Source organism: Temnothorax longispinosus, chromosome 4 (assembly GCF_030848805.1).
Source record: "Temnothorax longispinosus isolate EJ_2023e chromosome 4, Tlon_JGU_v1, whole genome shotgun sequence".
Classification (NCBI taxonomy): Eukaryota; Metazoa; Arthropoda; class Insecta; order Hymenoptera; family Formicidae; genus Temnothorax; species Temnothorax longispinosus.
Window position 1 is genome coordinate 13,584,168 of NC_092361.1, and position 20,750 is coordinate 13,604,917.

At 37.6% G+C, this 20,750-nt stretch overlaps 2 protein-coding genes across 4 annotated transcripts in view; one reads left to right on the forward strand and one right to left on the reverse strand.

Moving 5' to 3' along the window:
• LOC139812310 (uncharacterized) overlaps positions 1-20,750 on the reverse strand; it is a 162,716-nt gene that overhangs the window by 119,109 nt on the left and 22,857 nt on the right. The gene's annotated exons all lie outside the window — the stretch shown is intronic.
• The window catches only part of Sfl (N-deacetylase and N-sulfotransferase sfl), a 271,277-nt gene that overhangs the window by 116,969 nt on the left and 133,558 nt on the right, over positions 1-20,750 (forward strand). The window contains exon 3 of one of the 2 annotated variants that reach the window (XM_071777022.1): positions 17,999-18,114. The exons of the other annotated variant lie outside the window; for it this stretch is intronic. The gene's annotated coding sequence lies outside the window, so the exon portion shown is untranslated. The remainder of the gene's footprint in view (positions 1-17,998; positions 18,115-20,750) is intronic. 2 annotated transcript variants of the gene reach the window in all.

Sequence of the window (20,750 nt, forward strand, 5' to 3'; positions counted from 1 at the left end):
AGCGAGAGCTTATTTCTCAACAAAGAGTTATGTATCATGCTTCCTGCATGATGCAATAAAGAAGGGAAAAAAAATTACTTCCAGATTTGGGAACAAACTCTTCTCACAAGATTAATACTACTATCTGAATGTAACTTAAGGCGTAGAATTTAGTGATTTGTGAGAAAGAAGTATCTATACAAAGCACGGATAGAGTCGTCTTGGTATCGAATACGTATTCGAATTATATTCTGTAATTTTCCAGGGACCGATCTATGAGACGAAAATGAAAAGTAAAATAAGGCTCAATCGAAATAATTGCAAGAAATCTTATTAAAGACATTAGGTTACACGATTTAACAATGTACTGTGTGATGGAGCCACATTTAGAATAATGCATTTAATATATTGAAAATTCGGTCAGGAAATAAAATAAAAGAACGCCAGGAAATTAAGTAAAACAATTATTCAGCTACGATATATCCGCGGTTACAATGGGAACATTCGTTCGCATATTCGTTCGTAACATTAATCGAATTTGCGTGTCAAAATTCCAAAATGTCCCTCACGATGTCGAACATTGAAACATACGTCTACTTGGAGTTCCATCAATTATAGTGTGAATATCTGGTTTTCACACTCCTCAAAAACTCTCAAAAAATACACGCGAGTTTTCGTATTTATTTTTACAATCCAAATTCATAGCGAATTTATCGATTCATCGTATTTCTATTTTTCTCTTTTTCCGAATGCGGCGTATGCCGCATGAACGACTCGCGCTTTCGTTCCGCAATTGTATAAGGAAGCGATATGCATGTATCGATCAACGGCGATCTATGGCTATTCAATTCAATTTTCACAATGGTTACACTTGCGATTCTTTTCGATTCCTTCTCGTTTTCATGTGTTTCAAAATTCTGTATTTTTCAAAAAGTAATATTTTTAAGATTTTTGACATTTAAACCAGATATTTAAACCATTCCGCTTAGTAAATTAAAGCTCTCTTAATTTGTGTAACAATCGACAATAGTTAAAATATATTCATTTAATGCATGCTTACTCCGCATTTTAGAAGAATATTTATATTTTTCTAAAATTATAAAAATTATTCTTTCCTCCAAATGCAATTTTCTTGTCTCTAATCGAAGTAACATTCTTACACGTAATAAGGTCCAAAAGTTTCCAGTCCAAGGATATAGAAAAAGGATAGAATAAAGGAACCCTTTTTATTTTTATATAAAATCATTCTTTATTTCAATATATTTTTTTAGAACAATGAATTAATTTTTCTATACCGCTAAAACAATATTCTAAATTTTTGTCCTTAAAATGATTTATCATTGCAAAGATCATTTCTTCATTAAAATTTTGCTCTACGCAAATCAGACTTTATTTTGAAAATACAAGAGATTTTATTTCTATTTCTTATTTTTAGAATTAAAGTCCGATTTGCGTGGAAAAAATTAAGGATAAAAACTCAGAATATTTTTCGATGATATAAAAGAATTAATTAATCATTCTAAAAAGTGTAATTAAATAAAAGATAATTATATTTTTTAGAACGAGTAATTAATTTTTTTATACCATCAAAAAAGAAAAAAAGTTGTTTCATTTTGTTACTTTTTATATATTCTTAAGAAAAAAATTAATTAATTGTTCTAAAAAATGTGTAATTAAATGAAAGATAATTATATTGAAAAAGAAAAAAAGTTGTTTCATTTTGTTACTTTTTATATATATTCTTGAGAAACTTACTATATGTATATTAACATATTTTTTCCTATTTTTATCTTATCAAAATCAATGGAGACACATATTTAAAATTGCTGGTATTATGAAAATTCTGTTATTTAATTAAACGTACATATACGTTTCTTTTGTATACATTTATTTTTTGAAACCATTTAAATTTCATATGCACCGAAAGTCGACAGTGCCTCCAGAATTCGCATTATCGATCTGAAAAATCCGGGACCGCATCCTCTCTCAGTTCTTCACGAAACGCACAACAAGCACGAATTTTTCACTCTCTTTCTGATTGTGCAGTTCAGGCACATTTCGTCGATGATTTCGCATCCGTTATGAAGAGGATGGGGAGAAACGCGTCAGCGTATGAAAACGACGTACGTTCGTACCCGCCGCGCCGATCGAGGCCGATCTATGCCGTTCTCACGGCAGATGCACCCGCGATGCACTTTTATCTCGCGCCTCGCCAGCTCTCCCGCCGCGAAGTCGGATCGATAGATATATTATTTCCGGCCTGTGCACGACACGCGCTGAATTCACAATGCGCTTCCGCGTACACGCCGCAACGCACCTATCATAATAATGCCAATGCGTTTCGTGCGCAGGTTACGCACGTGTCTCCCGCGTCTCTCTATTTTTTTTTTGCAGATTCTCCCTATATTCAAGATTAGAAATTGTTAATCATTTTATCGTATATCATCCTCGATTTTCGTTATATGCCAAGATAAACTACACAAGCTATAAGTTTACTTGGTTTAACAGTTTGGCGATTCGATCTTTTCTCAAGCCAGCGTTTTACAGCAGAGATTTATACCATTTGGAAATTTCCGAATTTCTTGAAAATACGACCGAACTGTGTTAAAATGATAGAGAAGTTAGTTTTCCGAAAGGAATACGATGTATTCATCTCCGGCAAAATAGATCTAACTTCGCTTCCGTATAACCTTAATCCTATAGGGAATTGACGAGGTTCGCAGTTCGCATCTTCCATTTCGATTAGAAGATTCAAGCGCGCTTGCCATACTAGATCGCAGAATTGAACTGTCCCAAAATGGACTATGTAGATTTATTCTCTAATAGAGTGCCTTTGCTAATATATTATTGTCTGTTAATAACCATAAAATAAAAAATAATTGTCTTTTAATAACCATACGATTCAAACGATCACCTCAACAGCTAAAACGCTGGGGTTCATTTTCCGCTGAGGGGACTTAAAAAATGTAGCCACATTAAAATGATTGTATTGTACTTTAGTTCGCCCGAAGTTGGAGTACTGTTATCTGGTCCCCTTATTATAAATGACATCGCAATTTGATTGAACGTGTGCAACATAAATTTTTACGTATGACTGCTTACCGTATGGGAATTCCCATGGCAATCACCTCCCATGACTATACTATCCCGCTTCAATTAAACTTAATCTAGTATCTGTAGAGAATAGGAGGTTAATTCTTGATCTCACTTTTGTCTTTAAGACAATCAATCATATGAATAACTGTGGATTTATTAAAAAATATTAGTTTAAATGTTCCAATAAGAGACTTGAGACAGCACTCCATTTTTCATATAGAACATTGCACTTTATTTGCAACAAATTCCTGCATCAATAGAATGATGATTGTGGCGGACAGTTGTCCTCTGTTGATTGTTTTTTAGTGGCACTGCGTCTCCATTTCTGTTCTTTTCATTATTGTATATTATTATTGTACACTAAAGGGTGTTTTTCGTTTATTATTATTATTATTATTATTATTATTATTATTATCCCAACGCAAATTTTTCACGTTTGCATAAAATACAATACGTGACAAAAAAAGCTCTCGCTTTGACAGACCAAAGCTATGCTTTACAACGTACAAGATTATGTAATATTCAACACCAATCATTTCCGGATACGTAATAGTCATATCGTCATCCTTCTCGCAATTTCCACCTCAATTTCCAAAACCGACAGCAAACGGGCAGCGTGTCCGGGTCTATCTATTTGTTCGGAAAACTCATTTGCCCATTTTTAACTAGTTTTTCTCTCCAAACAAAATTCGCGCTTTTAACAAAACGAAAAAGAAGTTCCTGCATTCTTGAAGCATCGTTAGGGTGTACGAAGTTCAATTATTGACGGCGCCTAGTGAAGGTGGGTTTGGTGGGTATTTAATAAAATGCCCGATTGCCAGCCATAATTCTGGTACCGCGGGGTCGTTAAAAACAAGCGTGCAGAGAGCGTCGAAAGTCCCGCACGTCATTACTGTTGACAAATCGGCGTGCGAGCCAATTCGAAAACACTCATCAATTCTCGAAGGAGCCGCGCATATAGCGGGCCCGCTCATCGACGGTGCCATCGGGAGCCATTAAGTTTCTCCCGGAATAGCCGAAAAGCATCCCGCGATATGCTCGAGCGCGGAGAACGGAGGACGTTATGTACCAAAGCGCTTAAATTTAATCGGAGGGTGGAAATTCAGGGTGCAGCGTGCGAGCGCATCGACGGCGACATGGGAATAGGTAACGGTACGGCGGGGAGGGAGGGAGGGGGGACGGTAAAATTTATTATCGCGTCAATTAGAAATTGATGGAACGTTGAACGATAATCGAATTAGGATCGAATCGGTCCACCTCGAATAGCCTGTTCTACTCGCCTCCGGGATAGTTATCATCTCGTTGTTCGCCAACGTTCGCCAAAAATATGAAAACCACGGTTCAAACGTTCCTTTCGCCTCTTTTCCCGCGAGTTAAAGTCCAATTCGGAGGGAATAATATTCCTAACGTGTTTTCTAACGCGCCGCCGCGCCATAACTGAACTAACTTTTGTTGTGTTTTGTTTGTTCGCGCTCTTTTATAACGAACTGCCGACATATATAGCCGAGTGAACACAAATAACAGCTATCAAAGTTCGATAAAAAAAAGAGTGGCTGCGAAGAGGTATTCTTCTCTCTTTTTTCGAGAAAAACTATTACGTCCGAAAATATTGCCGCTTGCAAATGTTCGTTATATACAAACTCGCGCAATGGTAATTGTGAGTAAATCATAAAAAAATATATTTTTGTATTGATAAATTCGAAATATCTTATCTATAACTATTGCAAGAACTTATGTGAACATAAGATTTTAGTCATTTATCATTCTTGGTCGTGCACCACAAGTTAGGAGTATCGTTAGCTAGCTGTCACGTGGTATGTTAATTTATTATAGCTTCGGCGTCTCACAAAGAAAATCTCACCGCGCAACCCGTTAGAAAACACATTTGTAAAACCGATCCGCCTGAATCCAGATTTACCTCTCTCTCTCTCTCTGTATAAAAAAAAGAACCTTTCTTTAAAATCATGTGTAACGAACCGCAACTCGCCGACTATTTTCCATCGTGACCATTAATCACCGACTTTTTATCGGTTAATGCAAAGTACGCGCATATTGTGCATATTGGCATAGCCAATAAATCGAACTAGAGACCGCATTCGAAAAACGAAACAAACGGAAAAACTCCAATCCCTGCATGCGTATGCATGTATTAACCACACATTTTATCGTCATAACAGAAATCTAAAAAAGAAAAAACATTACGCAGCAGATTGCAAAAATCCGTCGAACTTATTTTTGTCCCTCCTTTTCCGTCAAGAGCGATAACTTTTACAGATTAAAATAAGCTGTGTATCGATCTGATTCCGTTTAATTTAATTAAAGATATCCGCAGAGAATTTTTTGCGTCAATGAATGGCTATACTGACCTGACGAATGCATTCTCTCTCTCTCTCTCTAGCATTTGGATTTATTTAAATTTACGGGGCTCAAAACTTGCATGGAGTTGCGCGGATGTTCCCTTAATTCCCTTCATACTCCGTTCTTCAGGCCGGAGCTTCAAATCCTGCATCTCATTATTTTCCGACACAAGGACCTGTTGACTTTAATTGCATACACGAATATCAAGCCATCAGAATAATCCTCCCCGACCTGACTCGACCCGACCCGACCCGACCCGACCCGACCCGACCCGACCGCGACTTTTCTCTCGGCTGCTCCGGTCGGAACTTTGTACTTTGAGGGAGCTAGACATGACGCTAAATGACCGGCCGAACGAATAATAAAGGGGAAGAGACGGGGATTGCGAGAGAAATCTCGAAGCCGATGAAGCCAACTTTACGACTTCTGCGCGATTGCGAAGCGACGGAAGAGATGCGAGGAGTAATCGAGTGCCGAGGAGACGGAGAGTCTCTCGCGTCCGAAGTTCCCTACATAGAACTCAAAGGCATGCCATTCCTATTTTCTCCATTTTGAACTGTCGAGAGGCCGACTTCGCCTCTACCCGAGGGCACCATACTAATTAGAAAACTTGGAAAGTCCCTTGGATCATAAGGATGACAGGGAGAAGGTGGAGATGAGAGGAGGTGAATAGAGGCGCGGGCGAAGTCTACGTCGCCAAAGTAACGGGGGAGAGACTTCAGTGCAAATATTTGTTCCGCAGTGAGTGCGTTTACGTTTTACCGGGCGACGCCGACGCCGCGCCGTTCATAACGCATACGGTAAAGAATTAAATTGTTAGTTAAATATCACGTTACGTTTCAAACGTGAGCCCTCGAGCTGTAAGCCTTGATCGTAACTTACCGTTACTCTTTCCTATACGACAAAGTAGATTAAGCTTGCGAGATCGATGCTCGTATATACGTCCAGTGGATTACCGTAAATAATGCGCTTTCCGATGCGCGGTTAAGGAACGTTACATGGCATACGGAAAATGCAAGTCGGTAAAAATAAAGAAGGAATGAACGAATGGAGCTGCGGGAGTATCAGATACATATGTGCACGTTATCGTACGGAAGGAAATGCGTATCGACGGGAATAAAGCGTCTCGCCCTCCACCCGAGGGAAACGTATTCACATTACTCACGTTCGAAGGCTTGCTTTCACAAAACCAAATGACGTTCTTCTTCGAGAGAACGATGTATCTGTTTCGTGAAATACACGAAACACCGGTAAGATACTTTGACGAAACAAAGATGTAGCGACTGTAACATTATAATAAAAATATATAGCGTAAATCTTAACGTAATCGAAGTGTGTTCTTTATCAACTAATTTGTAAACAATGATTGATAAAGTGACTGATTTTCACAATAAACGATATAAATAAAAATTAATAATTATATAAAATTGAATTATATAGCCCTAATTAAAACTATAATCTAAAAGTTGAATTCTAAAAATATTAGATAAATATATATGATATTAACGCAAATTGATGTAATGTATATATTTTGAAACAATTTATGAACAGTTTTATCTTATGTGCCACTTTGAAAATAAATGACTCATATTATCAAGCCACCGTAAATGCTTGAATAAATCTCTATTTTAACAACCTGCTTTATCACTTGGCATAGTAACGAAAGTTACTGGCTAGGTTGGCTCGCATTTTTTGTCTGAATAAAATTATTTTAAACTTCCTCTTAGGAGAAAATATACACGATGCTCAGGCACTTTTTATAAATCTCTGCCTGCCAGCAAAAAAGGTATCTAACTTGGAACAGAGCCAATTTTTTTTCTATGATACGCATAGAGAAATATTCTTGGAACTCGATAGAATATGCTGCGCCTATCGATTTTCCCTTCTCGTTTCTTCAATCTTCTTTTACATTTCTGCTGGTCTCATAGTTAGTTTTCATCCTTGTAATCCAAAAACTCCATATTTCATATTAAAACGATTGCTTAAGTCTTTGTGTTGTTTTATTAAATTTATAAAATTAAACTTTTACATTCACATAATTCAGTTTGATTACAAGAGAGGATCTTCCAAAAAGTAGATCATTCTTTTAATATCAAGCGACTTCTATAAGCTTACAACGATGACGAATTTAATTCCATTGAAAGAGCACTTTCAAAGTTTGCGGAATGTCGTAGCCACGAGTAGTAAATGATATGAAAATATTTCATTCTGTCTCCCGCTCCTTGGTCACTGTTATCACGAAGGATTCCAGCGATAAACCCAACGAAAAATCATTGCACTGCGAAAATGAACAATTTTATTTTCAGCAACAATCTTCGACTTTACCGAGCGTACAATACAATATAATACAATCAACGTCGGAAAAAGGTAACCGTGTTTGATAAAAGAGGACTTTATAATTTTATTGCCGAGTCATATTAACACATTCATTGCCCTGAGACAAACCATCTTAGGCAAAGTCCCACCTGTGTTCACTTCTCTCTCTCTCTCTCTCTCTCTCTCTCTCTCTCTCTCTCTCTCTCTCTCTCTCTCTCTCTCTCTCCCCTCTCTCGTCAATCTGACATAACAAATCCATTACTGGCCGTCAAATAAAACTAAAGTAATCATTTACTTCCTTTAATTTTTCAAATTTATGGTCTTTTTTGAGAGAATCATATAATAATTCAGAAACTGATGAAAAATTCCAAACGTCACAAATCTAATACGTAGATAGTGAATATAATTTTCCATTAAAGAGCAAATATATTTAAAAATTTAACGCCAGTAATTTAATTTTAAATTCCGTTAAACCGTTTCAAATGATTCATAAATCGAGCCAAGATTTAAGATTTTATCTAACATTTTATATAATTGACTATAATTACTGATGTAAAAGATCAGAACATGTGCTAATTATAGATATTTAATCTAATGCTGGCTTTGCTTTTCATACATATGGTATTAACTCTTAGCTGGCACTGTGAAGTATTAAACGCCTCAGCCTAGTTCAGCTCTAATTTAAGCCCCCCTATAGTACAAAACTGGTACTAAAAAATGGAAGTTATATTTTAACTCTTCCATTTTTAGTAAAAATGGAAGTTCTATTTTAGCTCTTCCATTTTTTAGTACCATTTTCGTATACAGGAAGGCTTAAATTAGAGCTGAACTAAGCTAAGGCGTTTAATACTCCACAGTGCCAGCTAAGGCATATATAATATATAATATAACCATATATAATATGAACGTTAAAAAGCAAAGCCAGAATTAGATTAAATATCTATAATTAGCACATATGTTCTGATCTTTTACATCAGTAATTATAATCAATTATATAAAATGTTAGATAAAATCTTAAATCTTGGCCCGATTTATGGATCATCTGAAAGTTATAAATTTTTGAGTAAAAACAGTCATTTTTTCGTTTTCTTTTACGTTCTTCAATTTTTTTAATACTTCAATATTACATTTTATTAAAATAACCTATGACATTTTTTAAAACAACATTCGAAGACTATCTTGGAATTTTTTTAAGTAAAAAAAATCAATAACTTCCTCGCAGCAAGCATTTTAGCGATGGAGTGAAACGGCCCCAGTGTTCCAGCTATGTGATTCTGGTGAAGTGTGCCAGATAAGAGTTAAATTATATGCTGCTCATTTTATTGCGAATTATGGAATATTTGAAATAATCGACGAATTTATTCGTTTTCAAGTTTTCACCCGCGTAACTTGTTTAGGAACATCGCTGCGGAACATTATCAAAATCAGTCGGGCTTAGCGCGTACTCCGTCCCCCACGTGCTTATCTCGCAAATGAGCGGTAACGAGAGTCGACTGCAACAATTTATCAAAACGCTAAGGTAACAATTAATAATCCGCTCGCGGTGTACCGATGAAACTACTTGGCAGCAAGGAGAAAAACGATTCGGGACCATTGTTGCATATCAGCGTGCTGACGCTGAATTAAGGAACTTAATTACGGCGAAGATTATTAATATTCCACGACGATAGAGCTTCTCACAAAACACACAATGTATCAGCGAACAAGACGGTTGAATGACAAAGCATACGTTTCAAAGTGGAATTGGCAATTTTGGCCCACTCCGTTTACACACGATGTCATCGAATGTCATCGAATCGAATAGTGATCCAGCTAGCTTGTGTCTATTTCGCGTATCTTCGGTCGGGACAATAGCCACTCCTCGATTGTAGTCAGTCATCTCTACTCGAAGTAGAGTCCGTTGTAATCCAGCAAAAGTGAATTGGTAATTGGAGATTGGCGCCATTCGCGTAACGCGGTAGTGATATCAACGTTTCGATACTCTTCTCTTCGATCAACGATATCCACGTTCCAGCCGCTATAATATTACAAACAGGTTTCCTGGCCGCGTTTCAAGGCGCGCGTTCGCGTATCCGAAGAAGCGGTATCACGGCGCAAATTTATGAAACTATGCATATGTAATACCTACTCGGCGATGTGCGGCCTCGGGGTGAGAGTGAGCGCGTTAGCGTGAGACGGCGCGCGGCGGGAGGAAACAGCCGGGGGTTGGGGCACGACGCAAAACCGTTCGCCGTTTTTGCCGAGACGCCGCGATATACAGCCTTGCCCGCAGCCGGAGAATTTCGCGGCATAAACAGACACGCAATTTTCTCGCCCCGAAAAGTGGGCAGAATCCGTGCACCCCCCTCTCGCCCACCCCCTCCCCCTTCGCGGCTAACGCGCCTTCGCCCGTTCAACCGTTATTCGCCGCCGCCCTCGACATTTCGCGGCACGTTGGCACGCGAATCACGTTCGCAGTTGGCGCTGAAGCAACATGCGGCAAAATCTGACCCGTTGTCGAGTTAGAGATCGTCGAGCGTTTGAGACCGCGAAGGGAAACAGCCGAGACGTCGCGCGTCGCCTCTGAAATGCGTTCATCCATGCGTGACTACGTAACGGCTGAAGTTTCGCGTACCCCCATCTCCTCTTCCAGACCCCTGATCCCCGATTTCCTTGTTAAAATATCGTAATTAAACTTGTTCATTATACGATTAACCCGTGCGCTGGTCGCGCTGGTTAATTTGTCCGCGCTACGCTACTGCCGCAAACCAACGCGATAAATATTCATCGTGCGTGGTGCTAGTTTGAGGTCGAAAGTCATCGTGCCCGCTGTTTGAACTTTCTTGCTGTGTGAAAATAACTATAGTTACATTTTTATATCAAACCTGTCGAACTGTGATAAGATTCTTTGTTGTTAGAATATATTCGTTATTTTCCTCATTCATGAGAGATATAAGAAACAAAGCGCCTTTTGTAACTGCCATTCAAGTTTTGTTTCTCTACTTATCACTCTAAAATCAACAGTCAGAAGTTTTCTTACTTTGCGGCTAATATATGCGTAATTAACGATCAATAAATGTACTCAAGAGAATGCACTTTATAATTATCAACCTTGCAAGTCCATTAGACTATACGATTATAAATCTCTTATACAGCTTCATTAGCTATTTTCTCGCGAAGCAACGTTAAGCGAAAGCCGTTTGTCTAAAATTAACTTCATCAGCTTAATAGGTTTGACTGAAATTTCATTAATACTGTATCGCACGTGTAACTTTATTGTAATAAAGTTATAAAGTTTATGCTAACATTAATATATGTATATAATATTAATATATTAATTTTAATGTATATTTATATTGACAAAAATTAAAATTTGTATGTTATGTAAAATTAAATATCAATAAATTTTTCATAAAAGAAGAGAAGAGAGAGAGAATAGAGGTAAATAAATGTCTCGTCATTTGAATAATATTAATCGATATATAAACTTATATGTATATATACGCTTAAGAAAATCTTGAAAAGTCATTTATTAAATCTCTTGATTCAAAATTCAAATTAAAATGAGTGTACGTTTATTACGCACAAAAAATCTTTTTTTTCATGCCGAAAATGAGAATTCCATCACAATGGAAGTGCATTACCATCTTCTATATGTTTTCACGCATCATGACGCTTCGGTCGCTCAAATTTCTCGCGCCACAATTTCAATTTCTCGCGGAAAATGAAAGGAACTTTTATTCTCGCGTTTTCTGTTCGTGTAAGTCGGACGATCCATCCTTCCTTCATTCTTCACCTTATCCGAGCCTTCCTTTCGTCGGAGCCGCACAAGCTTGCACCGAGGCAGCTTCTGAGTAAACTCCGGAGAAGGCGTGAGTAAATTTCAGGGGTGGCTTTTGTGAGCGCACTGTGTCGGAAAGGCGTCCCGTGTTCGCGACGCCGACGGATCAATTAGCAAAGGAGAGAAGACGATCCGCCCTTAAGGCGAATTTCACGGCGCGCAACGGCGTTACTGTAAAGCGTTACTGCCGCAGTAGTCGTTACTTTTATCGTCCATTCAAGTCCGGAACACGGAAATCGACTGAGGATTACGACGGCGGAGCGTATCACGTTTTGTTGACCTTGCTGCAAAAATTTTGAGAATTCCCAATATGAGTTCGGATTGAAAAAAAATTCATTCCTGCTACACCAGCTGTGAAAACTCGCACGGATTTCGGTACATCTCGCGAAATTGTAATTTGAATATGTCGCGTATATCGTTGGATCCGCTTAAATCTTTTATGCGTTACCTCCGGAATACGAAGATCATAGCATAAATTCGTTAAATAAGGTTTTAACTCGCTCGCATTTTATTATTTATAATTTACATTAAAAATATATTTGTTAATTTTGATGTGACGAGAGTGATGTACTAATTACATATAAAGTACCTAAGTTCTAAGTTCGATATCGATGCTAATTCAAAAGCAATTAAAAATTCATTCTTATAATTTCGACTGCAGTGATGCTTTTAAAAGTATAACGCTTTGAACGACGTGGCATATTAATTTCAGTTAAAATTCTTAAGCGGCAGATTATGCGCGGTGGTTCGAAATAGTTCGAGATTTATAATTTATTTGATTTTATGACACTCGCGAATAGTGTAAATGGATATATTCGTCGAATTCACATTTGGAGCATTTCCTTTTTAACAAATTTTTTTTTAATGAAAATCAAAGAGAATAAATCACTACAAATGGCACGAAGTCTGGTACTATAGTTTTTATAGAGTTATATCGAGAATTTACCATCGTCTTTAATTTCACTTCGACTGCATCGCACAAACTTTACCTCTGCATAAATAATGCGAAAGCCTTCCGCGTAAAAACGAACGGCAATAAGAGCAACAACCCAAGCAAAGGCTATTTTTCTTCTTATCTGAGTTAAATTAATCCCTCCCTCCGTCAAGAAGTATCGATTAATTCGAAAGTGGCGACGATCATCCATCTTAAAGTCACGCGCCGCTCATCCCTTTACCTTTACGCGAACTTCGAACCGGTCGCGAGAGACGGCAGATTGCTTTGACAAAAACCAGGGAATTTATTGGGCATTAGTCACGCGAAAATAGCGAAAGCTTGTACCGACACGCTTTTCCTTCAACCCTTTTAGCAAGCGCTACCTGTTCTCCATGGGCTATCAAGAAAAACGGACCATATACGGAGTTGATTTCGGAGAGGGCCACGGATGCAATAATTCCCTGATTATTCCTCTACCGGCTGGCTGTTACAACTTACTCGGTGCAATAAGCATTTGTAATTCACGAGTATGAGCGAGTGGTACGAGGTGAGGGGATAAGGCGGATTAGAGGTTATTCCGACAGGCAACGCGCCGGGGCGCTTGGCGCAACGCAAATGCTAAAAGCTCACCAGGAAAAAAAAATATTAGTAAATCTCGCCGGCTTGTTCCACAAAGAAATTAACGATGCTTCTTCTTCCATATCTTGCTTTCCCGCTACCGTAACATCTATGTACGTAGCTGAACACGAACATAGTTATATTTATTTAGACTTCAAGGTAAATGTGTGCTATATACCGTATACCGTACGTGCGTGTACGTAATCGATTTGCATATGAATGATTAAACATAGATATTTATGTGCCCGTACATACTTTGCCTCTTGCCGCGAATTTCGTGTTTAAATGCAATACACACACACACACACACACACGGCTGTCTGTGTGTTACGGAACGAATACTTCTAGCCAGCACATCCGGTTACATTTTCGCGTATGATGCACACGAGAGCATCGCGTACATGTAAACACCACCAGTGCACCGAAACAACGGCTTTCTCCGAGGAGAACTTTACGCGCCGCGCACCACTTATAGCGCCAGCAGAAGGGAGTAGAGAGGAGAGCAATTACGAGCAGCTGCTCTCGAATCTACGTACATACATAGTGCGGCGAGTTCCAGAGCGGCTTTCATAAGCTCGACTTTAATCCTTAAACGCGTCCCGCCGCTCGTCAGCACCGGTAATACCCGTTAACGTATATCCGGAGGATCGTTAGATACGACGACAAGGCGGTACCGCGAGCGTTAAGACACGATTTGCCAACTTTTTGCGCGTCAAACTGGTCGTTGACGCTTTATTTTCTCTAGCGTACCGTCCCTACGTACCGAAATACTGAATACAGGACGACGAGGCTATCGATTGGCGACGATAAAATAAACTACAATGCGGATTCTTGTTTATTCGCGCAATAATTCATTGCCATTGGAATTTTTCAAATACCTACGATCTTGTTTTTTTTTTTTTTTTTTAACATTTCAAAAAACAATTACTAGTTGAATAGGCATTCACTGTTTAATACTATGGTTCGTCATTCCGATGTTTATAATAAAGCGTATATTCATATTAGATTAGTCATATATAAAAAGCTTTTGCGTATGCTAATTTATTAATCCTTTAGACAACAGATATGATTTATTTACCCTAATTATTAACATATAAAGTAGAAATATTAATAATTAATTTACATACGCTATAAATAAGAATTTGAAAGTCTGAGCCACACACGTATATTATGTTAACGCGTTTATTATAACAATTAACGACAGATATTAACTAATTTAAAATAATAATTGTTTATATCTGCTCTGATGCCACTCTCTGCGAATTGATGATAATATCCTGACTGTATATCGGCAACAAAAAGCATATCAAAGTTCTAAAAGTAATATTATAATATTCGGAGAAAGCTAAACAAGTTGTCCAGACAATCTCAAATTCCGCTCGTGATGAACATAACTTGCATAACAATATGTGTATATTGATATATATACTGCGCCATGATTAATCAACGTCTCTTCGTTAGGACGATTGTAAGCTGACTGTGACCCTCCGCATTCCGAAATCATGAGAATTACGCAAGCGTTTAGGTATTCTAATTTATTATAACAACAGCATCGCGTTGTACGTCACGTACTAAACACACCTCGTCTGCTTGCTGATAAATAGCATAAATTTAGTAACACGTACAGTAACGTGTTCAATAATTAACTAGTGACATTTTTCATTTAAAATAACGATGCTAGCACTTGGTCTTTGTCATCTTACTTTCATAAATTATGTACGAATGAATAGATACTTACATGTTCAAATTACACTTTTTACTTTGTCAAAGAAACAAATATGTCAAACAAGAGGATGATAACACCTACGAATTTTTAATTGCCTTTGAGAATATCAGTTATATAAATTACATGCATCGCCATATAAAGCGACATTTCTCATATTATGAGCGCTATACGCGGTGAACATCCAGCCGGTGGTTTCTTGCGCCCTTGTCAGTTTGCACATATTAGCGTGGCTTTTGTCCCCTGCGGTTGGTTGAATACACCAACGAGATAGACATGCTGCGAATGGGCGGGCAAGCTGCTTTGATACTCTAACAAGCGCGAACAGCGCCTCTGATTTATGTGTATTATACCTATCTACATAATGTTGACCCTTTGTGCTCTAACAAGATAAAATTACGGTGAAAAAAATATACTTGACATTCTTGTAGTGTCTCTTTGTATAATTAGTAAGAGTGTACACATTACAAGTTTATCGAATTTAGCAAAGTTCGTTGAGTTTAAATAAAAATATGAGTGCATCTCACAAATGGCGAGATAATACAGCTACTATGAAGTCTAACCGAAAAAACTAAGAAATTTTAAGAAACATAAAAAAAAAACAAATACAGAATACCATAAACTATGGAAAATAAGATAGAATGTAGAGAACAGCGATGAATCAGAAAGAGAAAAGAGTTGAAGAAGATCAGATATCAAGAGGTAATGAATTGAAATATTTCACTGCAATAAAAGAAAAGAGGGCACGGAATTTGAAAATGGATGGACGTAGAATCAGAATAAAATTCTGATTTAAATTGCAGAAGATTGCGACCGTAACTACAATTAGTTTGACATAAGTTAGTTGTAGCACAAGTAGCATTTATGTAAAATCATACGATGCAACGACCATAAAATAGCTTTGTATCGTATTGCCACCTTGCAAACGTACTGTTATCGGCCTATTTGTAAATAATATAATTATTCGCATGATTGCATCCAAGTAATTTCCAAGAGCTACCTACACGTCAGAGATTAATCTCGGATAACTTTCGTCGTTGGTGCTGCATCACACTATTATATACTATGCCCTCGACAAGGGTAACACAATTATATCTTAATTACACTATGCGTTCCCAAGAAAAGCCAGTTGATCGCTAAACTACTACTGCTAACCTCGTTTCCATAATACCATAGTTATACACACCGCGCAAGCATTAATCTCCTTTGTGTAGCAAAATAATAGCAACTGATATCAGCTCCACATATATGCATATGTGAAGTACAGCAATTAGCACATGTTAATCTTCTAAACGTGAAATTGCACAAAATTTTCTCATCGCAAAATACCGTCGGTTACATGTTTAAATGCAAATAACACAAAAAAAGGTAGAGCAAGAAACCTTTTGAAGAAGTCTGTAAAGAAATTCTTAACGCGCCATTAAGTTTAAGAATTTTATTTCGCAGGAAAGAGTCAGTCCTGCTTTACAATCAATATTTTCGTTACTAAGAAACACGATTTCTCGTCCATCACTTACGGAAAAACTTGCGTATTCTTATACGTATTCTTATACGATTTCGTCAAATGTCATATCGCTTTACGCGACACAATGCAACTTCGATATAAGCTAAGCCTGAATACCTGGAGATTTTGTATGTTAGAAGTTAGGTGACAATAATGTGCAACCGATAGCACGAAAGTGGAACCGTGCATCCTGTTCGAAAACCGATAAACTGGCGGGTGAGACTATCGCCTCTTTCTCTGCTGCTGCTGGAGGCTCGGCACCGCCGCGCCGCGCCATACCGTTCTTAACTCTCTTTCCGCTCTTTCTTCTCGCTTAGCTTTTTCACCTACGGTGCCGCGGCAACGTCTATTTACCATAAAATAGAGTTTCCAGCTCTCTAGGCAGCTAGACTTGCATTCGCCGCCGCGTCGCGCCGTTTATTTCTTCCCCCTTCTTATCGCACCGCGAGCGACATACGGAAAGAATTCCGGAAATTCGCAATGGATGAAATCTCGAGTACATCTGACATTAGCTACACGGCAATTGAACGGACATTTTAGAAAGCACCAAGACAACCGCGTTAAAATCTTCTCATTTCTTCACCGTCATTATCTTCTTTTGCAAGATTCCAGTAAAATAAAAAATGAAAATATTTTTTTTACTTAATCATTTGTCATCGCTACTTTACCTCACAATCAGCTTACTTTACATACTTACATATTCGAGTCCCTTCTGCGTTTATTGAAATACAAAATTAAATTAATACGAATTGTTGCTCGAAAGAAATTATGTATTCTTAAATATCGCACTTGTCTTTTATAATTTTAATCCTGCCTTTCGTATTTATGAAAAGTTTTTAAATAATTATATATATATTTATATCCGCCTTTTTTATTCTACAAAGAAAATAACGTATACCTATTTCTGAAAATGACACACATATATTTTAAATCATTATTATCTCGTAATTTACTGTAATAGATAATTATCAATAATAAATAAATATTTGTAAGAGATATTTATTCTATAAATGTTACCTTTATCGATTTAAAAAAAAACAATGTATTTTAGCTAGACAAACGGAATTCTGGCTACATATCGGAAATTTAGAAAAATTCGTATGCAATTGCGATGCCAAAAATCTCGCGTTCAAAACTACATAAAGCGAAAAATTTTTCGAACTTAAAAGGTGGGATTTGGACGTAATCTTGTATCAAAATCCGTAAATATTCTCTCTTCGAGATCTGGACGGCGATAAACGGGTTACTTTAGAGGAATGAAAACTTCCAAACATACTCCTCTGCATATAGTTTTCTTCGACTTCCCGCGTTCGGACTGGTTACGATCGTCGAGTAAACTATAAATCCGCGCGCTACGTTAAGTATCGTACAGAAAGTTTAGTTTTCACGGTGAAACGCGCGTTTCTTTTGAGAAAAACAAACCCATTCGCCAAATTTCACGTAGCGTAATATTTTATTGTTATTGAAAGTTAGAATTCAACACTGATAAAGTTTCTTTTTTAATAAACGAGCATTTTAAAACGAATATTTGTTTCTACGTGTAATATAGAAAGTGCAAATAATATGGATAGACCTATGAAAATGTGTCTATTGAATAATTAATGTTAACATCTGCATCGATTTATAATTCATGTATGAAATCTTTTTCAGCGTCACGACGCGCAATGTCGTCCGTGCACGGCATCGTTACAAAAAAGGATAGTTTCTACTTTCGAGTTCAATCCTCACGAGGGGCGTGTAATTCGTCGTGTAAGCATATCGAAGAGGTAAGTCGACTAAACACGGAACGGATCCCCAATATACGCGGCAGTCACCCTGAACGTGAATTGGGACACAACGTTTCCTCCGGTCTCGATACCAGAGGGCTTCGAAAATGGAAAAGAATATATGTATTTAGTCACGTATTTATTACGAAAAGAGTTGAATAGCTAGCTCGTGCGGTACCGAGGCCCTCCGATCTCGCTACCAAATTCACGACCGTGCGCCGACAGTCGTTGTTTATTTGTCTTCAGGGGTGAACAGGAGATGCCTCGAAACGGGGCGGGAACAGGTTTCGTTTACTGCACTTCGATACGCCGACAGAGATAAAATCGCACAAAACGGCCACTAAACAGCGCGCAATATTTGCATGGAGCGAAAGGGCGTCGGCGCAAGTTTACGGGGCCGTTTCGCAGTATTGAAAGTAAAGTCGACACCTAGTTTCGTAAATTTACGTACGCATCGTAAGACTTATCGCTAATAGCTTGGAAAGATAAACGCTGCTGTCAGTTTAATGATGAGAATCATTTTGAAATGAAGCTTTTCAACTTATTTGAGAAGCATTTGTATCTTGATCTTATATCGCACCAGAAATCACGCGATATGAGGCAGGCGATGACTTCCAGTTTAGAGATAGAAGAAGGTGTGACCGGAAGATTCGGGTGGATGCTTTTTCGCGCTAAGAGGTACGTGGAAGAAGAGGCGATACAGAGTATATCGTACATAAAACGGATCATCGGGGCTAGCGTTGCACAAACCCTATCGAGAGGACATTGAACGAAGCTTTCAATTTGCCGTTACAAGGGATTACGCCCACGTTCGTGCCCCATTTACAATTCACCGGTAGCGCGTTGAAAATAAATTGCGACCATGGTTGAAGGAAATATCCACCGACATTGGTAAAAGGCGAAATAAAGGGAAATAGTATTAAATTTAAAAATGTTTGCCACACGAGAAATTCATCTCACGTAATAAATCACGAGAGGATTGCTGCATTTATCGCGCGCTGGCATATTTAATAACCTTCCCAATTGCAAATTACATCGCGACAATAAATATCGCGGAGAAATCGTAATAAGTGGAAAGGACGGTATGCATTTTAGGCATTTTGGGGAGCATGCAGGGATCGTTAGATTCATTTTTTTTTTTATTCAGTATCTTGCTGAATCCGAGAAAAATGGCCAAAAAAATCATAGTAGGAAAAGTTTTTAAACATATTTTGTACCGAAGAAAGTAACGGTTGATTTTATTTAAGAGATTCTTTATTTATCATCTCGAACTCGTGGTCACCGTCAAACAAATGATCTTCTACGTAGGATTTTGCCAATAAAAATTGGTACGGACCACTCAAGTTTCGGAGTTCTTCATTGGAAAATCGAGGAAAAATAAGAATGTCGTCTTCTTTCAATTTTTTAAACTGACGTCTTTGTCGGTTTAAACCACATTTTTCTACTAATTGCAGAACATTCGGTAAATTCATTGTAGCAAGCAATGTTACAGCTACTCTACAATCATCATTATCAAGCAATTATTAGTAAAAAAAATGTGGTTTAAACTTGTTCGAGAAAATGATAAAATCAACCGTTGCTTTCTTCAGTATAAAATGTGTTTAAAAACTTGTTCCTGGATACTAAGATTTTTTGGCCATTTTTCTTGGATTCAGCAAGTGATACTGAATGAAAAAAAAATGAATCCAACGATCCCTGCGTGCTCCCCAAAATATCTAAAATGCATCCTCCTTTGTAATCGGATTTTTGATTAGTGGTAGTAAAATCAATTCATGTCATCAAGTGTCATGTCTTAAATTACATTATAAATCCATAAGCCTAAATAGTAAGGAGAACATTTTGCATTAAAATATAGATTTTAGATCAATAATCGCGTGTTGAACGAAAATAGAATGACATTAATCATGCAACAGTTTTGCGAAAACAATATAAAATTTTACAACGCCAAAAATGGAAGATAAATTGCTTGATAGCAATCACAGGGGGGGGCAAAATGCGACCTATAAGCGCCATCAGATGTGTACGATTATATCGCGCCTGGAAAAAAATTCCACTCATCGTAAAATTGAATTTCTGCTAGTCAGCATCAACTCAAAACGAACTAACAGCACGCGAGATTGCATTTACGGTCGTTCGAGAGCGGCCGCTACCACATTGGTAGAAATTTCGGTTAGAATTTTGATTGTACGGCCGAATAGTTTGAATTCGAACGGCGCTATTATGTACATGCTTCCAGCTGCTAAACGCATGCAAATACCAGCCGTAAAGTCTAACTCGAAACAATAAACAGGAAGCTTCTTACGAGCATAAATTCAGTTGTATTACGCATTAAACAAAGCGAAATAGTTTACCATCGAATACTCATCAATCGCTATAGAGACAATTTGTCGAGGTATGTACAACCACGTACCATTCACATTTATTTTTTTCTGTGTTTCCACAAAATAAATGGACATCGATAAATCGCTGAATTCGTTTATTTAAAAAAATACTGTCGCTAGAGGAATACGTTTGAAATGAAAATTTTAGCATTTCGTAATGTAATTTTCGCCCAACTCCCTTTTAGTTACAGAATGAATCAAATGTCTCTGTAATAAAATTTTCAAAGAGTCCGAAATAGTTTGCCGTAGCCATTT